This window comes from Anomaloglossus baeobatrachus, chromosome 4, assembly GCF_048569485.1.
Source record: "Anomaloglossus baeobatrachus isolate aAnoBae1 chromosome 4, aAnoBae1.hap1, whole genome shotgun sequence".
In the NCBI taxonomy this organism is placed as follows: Eukaryota; Metazoa; Chordata; class Amphibia; order Anura; family Aromobatidae; genus Anomaloglossus; species Anomaloglossus baeobatrachus.
This window is the reverse complement of record NC_134356.1, coordinates 646,658,960-646,668,959: the sequence shown is the minus strand read 5'-3', so window position 1 is coordinate 646,668,959 and position 10,000 is coordinate 646,658,960. Positions and strand designations below refer to the sequence as shown.

General features: G+C 38.8%; 6 non-coding genes across 6 annotated transcripts; all 6 read left to right on the top strand.

Moving 5' to 3' along the window:
- The first annotated feature begins 952 nt into the window (after positions 1-952).
- TRNAM-CAU (transfer RNA methionine (anticodon CAU)) lies at positions 953-1,025 on the top strand. The gene has a single exon. It is a non-coding gene; the product is annotated as a tRNA-Met (tRNA).
- A 1,031-nt stretch (positions 1,026-2,056) lies between these two features.
- TRNAM-CAU (transfer RNA methionine (anticodon CAU)) lies at positions 2,057-2,129 on the top strand. The gene has a single exon. It is a non-coding gene; the product is annotated as a tRNA-Met (tRNA).
- A 1,033-nt stretch (positions 2,130-3,162) lies between these two features.
- Positions 3,163-3,235, top strand: TRNAM-CAU (transfer RNA methionine (anticodon CAU)). Its single transcript has one exon. It is a non-coding gene; the product is annotated as a tRNA-Met (tRNA).
- Positions 3,236-5,364: 2,129 nt separating this feature from the next.
- TRNAM-CAU (transfer RNA methionine (anticodon CAU)) lies at positions 5,365-5,437 on the top strand. The gene has a single exon. It is a non-coding gene; the product is annotated as a tRNA-Met (tRNA).
- Positions 5,438-6,469: 1,032 nt separating this feature from the next.
- TRNAM-CAU (transfer RNA methionine (anticodon CAU)) lies at positions 6,470-6,542 on the top strand. The gene has a single exon. It is a non-coding gene; the product is annotated as a tRNA-Met (tRNA).
- A 2,133-nt stretch (positions 6,543-8,675) lies between these two features.
- Positions 8,676-8,748, top strand: TRNAM-CAU (transfer RNA methionine (anticodon CAU)). Its single transcript has one exon. It is a non-coding gene; the product is annotated as a tRNA-Met (tRNA).
- Positions 8,749-10,000: the final 1,252 nt, after the last annotated feature.

Genomic DNA, 10,000 nt, shown 5'->3' with positions numbered 1-10,000 from the left:
GAAGGGGGTTTTGGATCCTTTGAAACCAAATAGTTAAAAGTCAAAAGTAAAAATGATTTGTGATATGAATTCAAATGGAGTATTGAGCAAAAGAATGGAATGAATGTCCAAAATCTATTGTGGTCAGCATTTTTTGCTGCAAAGAGCAAATCCAAGCTAGACTGACTGTATGCATGGCTTGTGTCGACATTTCAATGCGTGACTTATTACAGAAAAAGTGGCAATCCCATAGCAGGAATCGAACCAGTAAACTAAGAATACTGGTTGCTTGGTCAAATGGGATAACCCAAAGAGTCACAGAAAAAATGAGAGGCGTAAAAAAAAAAAAAAAAAAAAAAAAAAAAAGAGTGTTGCTTTGATTAAAAAACTTTTTCCTTTCAACAGTTTAAACTTGACTCATTTGAACAGTAGTTAGGAGCTAGTGGCTTATTCTGATGATTATGAGGTTTTCCCTCAGATAGGGTACAGTTCACTCCTTTTTTTTTGACTGGGGAGCTTGAGAAATTTGCCATTCAGTTGTTAAATTCTACAGATTAGAATGGAAATTGGAGGCCAAAGGACAGGCCAAACGAGTTTTTGAGTTCCTCGACATTTTGAAGTAAAAAATGATAGTTGAGAATAGTTTGAGCTATGAAACCTATAAAAGTGTTGTGCAAGAGTTGGAAATGAAGTGCCAAGACCCTAACGTTTTGCAACTTTGGCTGCAAAGTGCAAATTTTACCTGAACTGCTTTTTTATGCAAACAACTGTCGGCCTTTGAATGTCAGAGATAGTACAGAAAAAGCAGCATTCCCATACCGGGAGTCGAACCCGGGCCGCCTGGGTGAAAACCAGGAATCCTAACCCCTAGACCATATGGGAAGTGTTGTTCTCATAACACGTTGTCAATGTGGAAAAAGAAGAACTTAATTGCTTTCAGTAAGTAAGTTTGGCACATCCTTGCTAGAAGCTTGCCTCGTTAGCGCAGTAGGTAGCGCGTCAGTCTCATAATCTGAAGGTCGTGAGTTCGATCCTCACACGGGGCACTATGCTTTAGATATTTTGTCTCCATCTTGACTAGACAGCCAGAACTATATCCACTCAGTACCAAAAAACGTCAGATATAAAGGAAGGGGGTTTTGGATCCTTTGAAACCAAATAGTTAAAAGTCAAAAGTAAAAATGATTTGTGATATGAATTCAAATGGAGTATTGAGCAAAAGAATGGAATGAATGTCCAAAATCTATTGTGGTCAGCATTTTTTGCTGCAAAGAGCAAATCCAAGCTAGACTGACTGTATGCATGGCTTGTGTCGACATTTCAATGCGTGACTTATTACAGAAAAAGTGGCAATCCCATAGCAGGAATCGAACCAGTAAACTAAGAATACTGGTTGCTTGGTCAAATGGGATAACCCAAAGAGTCACAGAAAAAATGAGAGGCGTAAAAAAAAAAAAAAAAAAAAAAAAAAGAGTGTTGCTTTGATTAAAAAACTTTTTCCTTTCAACAGTTTAAACTTGACTCATTTGAGCAGTAGTTAGGAGCTAGTGGCTTATTCTGATGATTATGAGGTTTTCCCTCAAATAGGGTACAGTTCACTCCTTTTTTTTGACTGGGGAGCTTGAGAAATTTGCCATTCAGTTGTTAAATTCTACAGATTAGAATGGAAATTGGAGGCCAAAGGACAGGCCAAACGAGTTTTTGAGTTCCTCGACATTTTGAAGTAAAAAATGATAGTTGAGAATAGTTTGAGCTATGAAACCTATAAAAGTGTTGTGCAAGAGTTGGAAATGAAGTGCCAAGACCCTAACGTTTTGCAACTTTGGCTGCAAAGTGCAAATTTTACCTGAACTGCTTTTTTATGCAAACAACTGTCGGCCTTTGAATGTCAGAGATAGTACAGAAAAAGCAGCATTCCCATACCGGGAGTCGAACCCGGGCCGCCTGGGTGAAAACCAGGAATCCTAACCGTTAGACCATATGGGAAGTGTTGTTCTCATAAGATGTTGTCAATGTGGAAAAAGAAGAACTTAATTGCTTTCAGTAAGTAAGTTTGGCACATCCTTGCTAGAAGCTTGCCTCGTTAGCGCAGTAGGTAGCGCGTCAGTCTCATAATCTGAAGGTCGTGAGTTCGATCCTCACACGGGGCACTATGCTTTAGATATTTTGTCTCCATCTTGACAAGACAGCCAGAACTATATCCACTCAGTACCAAAAAACGTCAGATATAAAGGAAGGGGGTTTTGGATCCTTTGAAACCAAATAGTTAAAAGTCAAAAGTAAAAATGATTTGTGATATGAATTCAAATGGAGTATTGAGCAAAAGAATGGAATGAATGTCCAAAATCTATTGTGGTCAGCATTTTTTGCTGCAAAGAGCAAATCCAAGCTAGACTGACTGTATGCATGGCTTGTGTCGACATTTCAATGCGTGACTTATTACAGAAAAAGTGGCAATCCCATAGCAGGAATCGAACCAGTAAACTAAGAATACTGGTTGCTTGGTCAAATGGGATAACCCAAAGAGTCACAGAAAAAATGAGAGGCGTAAAAAAAAAAAAAAAAAAAAAAAAAAAGAGTGTTGCTTTGATTAAAAAACTTTTTCCTTTCAACAGTTTAAACTTGACTCATTTGAACAGTAGTTAGGAGCTAGTGGCTTATTCTGATGATTATGAGGTTTTCCCTCAGATAGGGTACAGTTCACTCCTTTTTTTTTGACTGGGGAGCTTGAGAAATTTGCCATTCAGTTGTTAAATTCTACAGATTAGAATGGAAATTGGAGGCCAAAGGACAGGCCAAACGAGTTTTTGAGTTCCTCGACATTTTGAAGTAAAAAATGATAGTTGAGAATAGTTTGAGCTATGAAACCTATAAAAGTGTTGTGCAAGAGTTGGAAATGAAGTGCCAAGACCCTAACGTTTTGCAACTTTGGCTGCAAAGTGCAAATTTTACCTGAACTGCTTTTTTATGCAAACAACTGTCGGCCTTTGAATGTCAGAGATAGTACAGAAAAAGCAGCATTCCCATACCGGGAGTCGAACCCGGGCCGCCTGGGTGAAAACCAGGAATCCTAACCCCTAGACCATATGGGAAGTGTTGTTCTCATAACACGTTGTCAATGTGGAAAAAGAAGAACTTAATTGCTTTCAGTAAGTAAGTTTGGCACATCCTTGCTAGAAGCTTGCCTCGTTAGCGCAGTAGGTAGCGCGTCAGTCTCATAATCTGAAGGTCGTGAGTTCGATCCTCACACGGGGCACTATGCTTTAGATATTTTGTCTCCATCTTGACAAGACAGCCAGAACTATATCCACTCAGTACCAAAAAACGTCAGATATAAAGGAAGGGGGTTTTGGATCCTTTGAAACCAAATAGTTAAAAGTCAAAAGTAAAAATGATTTGTGATATGAATTCAAATGGAGTATTGAGCAAAAGAATGGAATGAATGTCCAAAATCTATTGTGGTCAGCATTTTTTGCTGCAAAGAGCAAATCCAAGCTAGACTGACTGTATGCATGGCTTGTGTCGACATTTCAATGCGTGACTTATTACAGAAAAAGTGGCAATCCCATAGCAGGAATCGAACCAGTAAACTAAGAATACTGGTTGCTTGGTCAAATGGGATAACCCAAAGAGTCACAGAAAAAATGAGAGGCGTAAAAAAAAAAAAAAAAAAAAAAAAAAAGAGTGTTGCTTTGATTAAAAAACTTTTTCCTTTCAACAGTTTAAACTTGACTCATTTGAACAGTAGTTAGGAGCTAGTGGCTTATTCTGATGATTATGAGGTTTTCCCTCAGATAGGGTACAGTTCACTCCTTTTTTTTTGACTGGGGAGCTTGAGAAATTTGCCATTCAGTTGTTAAATTCTACAGATTAGAATGGAAATTGGAGGCCAAAGGACAGGCCAAACGAGTTTTTGAGTTCCTCGACATTTTGAAGTAAAAAATGATAGTTGAGAATAGTTTGAGCTATGAAACCTATAAAAGTGTTGTGCAAGAGTTGGAAATGAAGTGCCAAGACCCTAACGTTTTGCAACTTTGGCTGCAAAGTGCAAATTTTACCTGAACTGCTTTTTTATGCAAACAACTGTCGGCCTTTGAATGTCAGAGATAGTACAGAAAAAGCAGCATTCCCATACCGGGAGTCGAACCCGGGCCGCCTGGGTGAAAACCAGGAATCCTAACCCCTAGACCATATGGGAAGTGTTGTTCTCATAACACGTTGTCAATGTGGAAAAAGAAGAACTTAATTGCTTTCAGTAAGTAAGTTTGGCACATCCTTGCTAGAAGCTTGCCTCGTTAGCGCAGTAGGTAGCGCGTCAGTCTCATAATCTGAATGTCGTGAGTTCGATCCTCACACGGGGCACTATGCTTTAGATATTTTGTCTCCATCTTGACTAGACAGCCAGAACTTTATCCACTCAGTACCAAAAAATGTCAGATATAAAGGAAGGGGGTTTTGGATCCTTTGAAACCAAATAGTTAAAAGTCAAAAGTAAAAATGATTTGTGATATGAATTCAAATGGAGTATTGAGCAAAAGAATGGAATGAATGTCCAAAATCTATTGTGGTCAGCATTTTTTGCTGCAAAGAGCAAATCCAAGCTAGACTGACTGTATGCATGGCTTGTGTCGACATTTCAATGCGTGACTTATTACAGAAAAAGTGGCAATCCCATAGCAGGAATCGAACCAGTAAACTAAGAATACTGGTTGCTTGGTCAAATGGGATAACCCAAAGAGTCACAGAAAAAATGAGAGGCGTAAAAAAAAAAAAAAAAAGAGTGTTGCTTTGATTAAAAAACTTTTTCCTTTCAACAGTTTAAACTTGACTCATTTGAACAGTAGTTAGGAGCTAGTGGCTTATTCTGATGATTATGAGGTTTTCCCTCAGATAGGGTACAGTTCACTCCTTTTTTTTTGACTGGGGAGCTTGAGAAATTTGCCATTCAGTTGTTAAATTCTACAGATTAGAATGGAAATTGGAGGCCAAAGGACAGGCCAAACGAGTTTTTGAGTTCCTCGACATTTTGAAGTAAAAAATGATAGTTGAGAATAGTTTGAGCTATGAAACCTATAAAAGTGTTGTGCAAGAGTTGGAAATGAAGTGCCAAGACCCTAACGTTTTGCAACTTTGGCTGCAAAGTGCAAATTTTACCTGAACTGCTTTTTTATGCAAACAACTGTCGGCCTTTGAATGTCAGAGATAGTACAGAAAAAGCAGCATTCCCATACCGGGAGTCGAACCCGGGCCGCCTGGGTGAAAACCAGGAATCCTAACCGTTAGACCATATGGGAAGTGTTGTTCTCATAAGATGTTGTCAATGTGGAAAAAGAAGAACTTAATTGCTTTCAGTAAGTAAGTTTGGCACATCCTTGCTAGAAGCTTGCCTCGTTAGCGCAGTAGGTAGCGCGTCAGTCTCATAATCTGAAGGTCGTGAGTTCGATCCTCACACGGGGCACTATGCTTTAGATATTTTGTCTCCATCTTGACTAGACAGCCAGAACTATATCCACTCAGTACCAAAAAACGTCAGATATAAAGGAAGGGGGTTTTGGATCCTTTGAAACCAAATAGTTAAAAGTCAAAAGTAAAAATGATTTGTGATATGAATTCAAATGGAGTATTGAGCAAAAGAATGGAATGAATGTCCAAAATCTATTGTGGTCAGCATTTTTTGCTGCAAAGAGCAAATCCAAGCTAGACTGACTGTATGCATGGCTTGTGTCGACATTTCAATGCGTGACTTATTACAGAAAAAGTGGCAATCCCATAGCAGGAATCGAACCAGTAAACTAAGAATACTGGTTGCTTGGTCAAATGGGATAACCCAAAGAGTCACAGAAAAAATGAGAGGCGTAAAAAAAAAAAAAAAAAAAAAAAAAAGAGTGTTGCTTTGATTAAAAAACTTTTTCCTTTCAACAGTTTAAACTTGACTCATTTGAACAGTAGTTAGGAGCTAGTGGCTTATTCTGATGATTATGAGGTTTTCCCTCAGATAGGGTACAGTTCACTCCTTTTTTTTTGACTGGGGAGCTTGAGAAATTTGCCATTCAGTTGTTAAATTCTACAGATTAGAATGGAAATTGGAGGCCAAAGGACAGGCCAAACGAGTTTTTGAGTTCCTCGACATTTTGAAGTAAAAAATGATAGTTGAGAATAGTTTGAGCTATGAAACCTATAAAAGTGTTGTGCAAGAGTTGGAAATGAAGTGCCAAGACCCTAACGTTTTGCAACTTTGGCTGCAAAGTGCAAATTTTACCTGAACTGCTTTTTTATGCAAACAACTGTCGGCCTTTGAATGTCAGAGATAGTACAGAAAAAGCAGCATTCCCATACCGGGAGTCGAACCCGGGCCGCCTGGGTGAAAACCAGGAATCCTAACCGTTAGACCATATGGGAAGTGTTGTTCTCATAAGATGTTGTCAATGTGGAAAAAGAAGAACTTAATTGCTTTCAGTAAGTAAGTTTGGCACATCCTTGCTAGAAGCTTGCCTCGTTAGCGCAGTAGGTAGCGCGTCAGTCTCATAATCTGAAGGTCGTGAGTTCGATCCTCACACGGGGCACTATGCTTTAGATATTTTGTCTCCATCTTGACTAGACAGCCAGAACTATATCCACTCAGTACCAAAAAACGTCAGATATAAAGGAAGGGGGTTTTGGATCCTTTGAAACCAAATAGTTAAAAGTCAAAAGTAAAAATGATTTGTGATATGAATTCAAATGGAGTATTGAGCAAAAGAATGGAATGAATGTCCAAAATCTATTGTGGTCAGCATTTTTTGCTGCAAAGAGCAAATCCAAGCTAGACTGACTGTATGCATGGCTTGTGTCGACATTTCAATGCGTGACTTATTACAGAAAAAGTGGCAATCCCATAGCAGGAATCGAACCAGTAAACTAAGAATACTGGTTGCTTGGTCAAATGGGATAACCCAAAGAGTCACAGAAAAAATGAGAGGCGTAAAAAAAAAAAAAAAAAAAAAAAAAAGAGTGTTGCTTTGATTAAAAAACTTTTTCCTTTCAACAGTTTAAACTTGACTCATTTGAACAGTAGTTAGGAGCTAGTGGCTTATTCTGATGATTATGAGGTTTTCCCTCAGATAGGGTACAGTTCACTCCTTTTTTTTTGACTGGGGAGCTTGAGAAATTTGCCATTCAGTTGTTAAATTCTACAGATTAGAATGGAAATTGGAGGCCAAAGGACAGGCCAAACGAGTTTTTGAGTTCCTCGACATTTTGAAGTAAAAAATGATAGTTGAGAATAGTTTGAGCTATGAAACCTATAAAAGTGTTGTGCAAGAGTTGGAAATGAAGTGCCAAGACCCTAACGTTTTGCAACTTTGGCTGCAAAGTGCAAATTTTACCTGAACTGCTTTTTTATGCAAACAACTGTCGGCCTTTGAATGTCAGAGATAGTACAGAAAAAGCAGCATTCCCATACCGGGAGTCGAACCCGGGCCGCCTGGGTGAAAACCAGGAATCCTAACCCCTATACCATATGGGAAGTGTTGTTCTCATAAGATGTTGTCAATGTGGAAAAAGAAGAACTTAATTGCTTTCAGTAAGTAAGTTTGGCACATCCTTGCTAGAAGCTTGCCTCGTTAGCGCAGTAGGTAGCGCGTCAGTCTCATAATCTGAAGGTTGTGAGTTCGATCCTCACACGGGGCACTATGCTTTAGATATTTTGTCTCCATCTTGACTAGACAGCCAGAACTATATCCACTCAGTACCAAAAAACGTCAGATATAAAGGAAGGGGGTTTTGGATCCTTTGAAACCAAATAGTTAAAAGTCAAAAGTAAAAATGATTTGTGATATGAATTCAAATGGAGTATTGAGAAAAAGAATGGAATGAATGTCCAAAATCTATTGTGGTCAGCATTTTTTGCTGCAAAGAGCAAATCCAAGCTAGACTGACTGTATGCATGGCTTGTGTCGACATTTCAATGCGTGACTTATTACAGAAAAAGTGGCAATCCCATAGCAGGAATCGAACCAGTAAACTAAGAATACTGGTTGCTTGGTCAAATGGGATAACCCAAAGAGTCACAGAAAAAATGAGAGGCGTAAAAAAAAAAAAAAAAAAAAAAGAGTGTTGCTTTGATTAAAAAACTTTTTCCTTTCAACAGTTTAAACTTGACTCATTTGAACAGTAGTTAGGAGCTAGTGGCTTATTCTGATGATTATGAGGTTTTCCCTCAGATAGGGTACAGTTCACTCCTTTTTTTTTGACTGGGGAGCTTGAGAAATTTGCCATTCAGTTGTTAAATTCTACAGATTAGAATGGAAATTGGAGGCCAAAGGACAGGCCAAACGAGTTTTTGAGTTCCTCGACATTTTGAAGTAAAAAATGATAGTTGAGAATAGTTTGAGCTATGAAACCTATAAAAGTGTTGTGCAAGAGTTGGAAATGAAGTGCCAAGACCCTAACGTTTTGCAACTTTGGCTGCAAAGTGCAAATTTTACCTGAACTGCTTTTTTATGCAAACAACTGTCGGCCTTTGAATGTCAGAGATAGTACAGAAAAAGCAGCATTCCCATACCGGGAGTCGAACCCGGGCCGCCTGGGTGAAAACCAGGAATCCTAACCGCTAGACCATATGGGAAGTGTTGCTCTCATAAGACGTTGTCAATGTGGAAAAAGAAGAACTTAATTGCTTTCAGTAAGTAAGTTTGGCACATCCTTGCTAGAAGCTTGCCTCGTTAGCGCAGTAGGTAGCGCGTCAGTCTCATAATCTGAAGGTCGTGAGTTCGATCCTCACACGGGGCACTATGCTTTAGATATTTTGTCTCCATCTTGACTAGACAGCCAGAACTTTATCCACTCAGTACCAAAAAACGTCAGATATAAAGGAAGGGGGTTTTGGATCCTTTGAAACCAAATAGTTAAAAGTCAAAAGTAAAAATGATTTGTGATATGAATTCAAATGGAGTATTGAGCAAAAGAATGGAATGAATGTCCAAAATCTATTGTGGTCAGCATTTTTTGCTGCAAAGAGCAAATCCAAGCTAGACTGACTGTATGCATGGCTTGTGTCGACATTTCAATGCGTGACTTATTACAGAAAAAGTGGCAATCCCATAGCAGGAATCGAACCAGTAAACTAAGAATACTGGTTAAAAAAAGAGTGTTGCTTTGATTAAAAAACTTTTTCCTTTCAACAGTTTAAACTTGACTCATTTGAACAGTAGTTAGGAGCTAGTGGCTTATTCTGATGATTATGAGGTTTTCCCTCAGATAGGGTACAGTTCACTCCTTTTTTTTTGACTGGGGAGCTTGAGAAATTTGCCATTCAGTTGTTAAATTCTACAGATTAGAATGGAAATTGGAGGCCAAAGGACAGGCCAAACGAGTTTTTGAGTTCCTCGACATTTTGAAGTAAAAAATGATAGTTGAGAATAGTTTGAGCTATGAAACCTATAAAAGTGTTGTGCAAGAGTTGGAAATGAAGTGCCAAGACCCTAACGTTTTGCAACTTTGGCTGCAAAGTGCAAATTTTACCTGAACTGCTTTTTTATGCAAACAACTGTCGGCCTTTGAATGTCAGAGATAGTACAGAAAAAGCAGCATTCCCATACCGGGAGTCGAACCCGGGCCGCCTGGGTGAAAACCAGGAATCCTAACCGTTAGACCATATGGGAAGTGTTGTTCTCATAAGATGTTGTCAATGTGGAAAAAGAAGAACTTAATTGCTTTCAGTAAGTAAGTTTGGCACATCCTTGCTAGAAGCTTGCCTCGTTAGCGCAGTAGGTAGCGCGTCAGTCTCATAATCTGAAGGTTGTGAGTTCGATCCTCACACGGGGCACTATGCTTTAGATATTTTGTCTCCATCTTGACTAGACAGCCAGAACTGTATCCACTCAGTACCAAAAAACGTCAGATATAAAGGAAGGGGGTTTTGGATCCTTTGAAACCAAATAGTTAAAAGTCAAAATTAAAAATGATTTGTGATATGAATTCAAATGGAGTATTGAGCAAAAGAATGGAATGAATGTCCAAAATCTATTGTGGTCAGCATTTT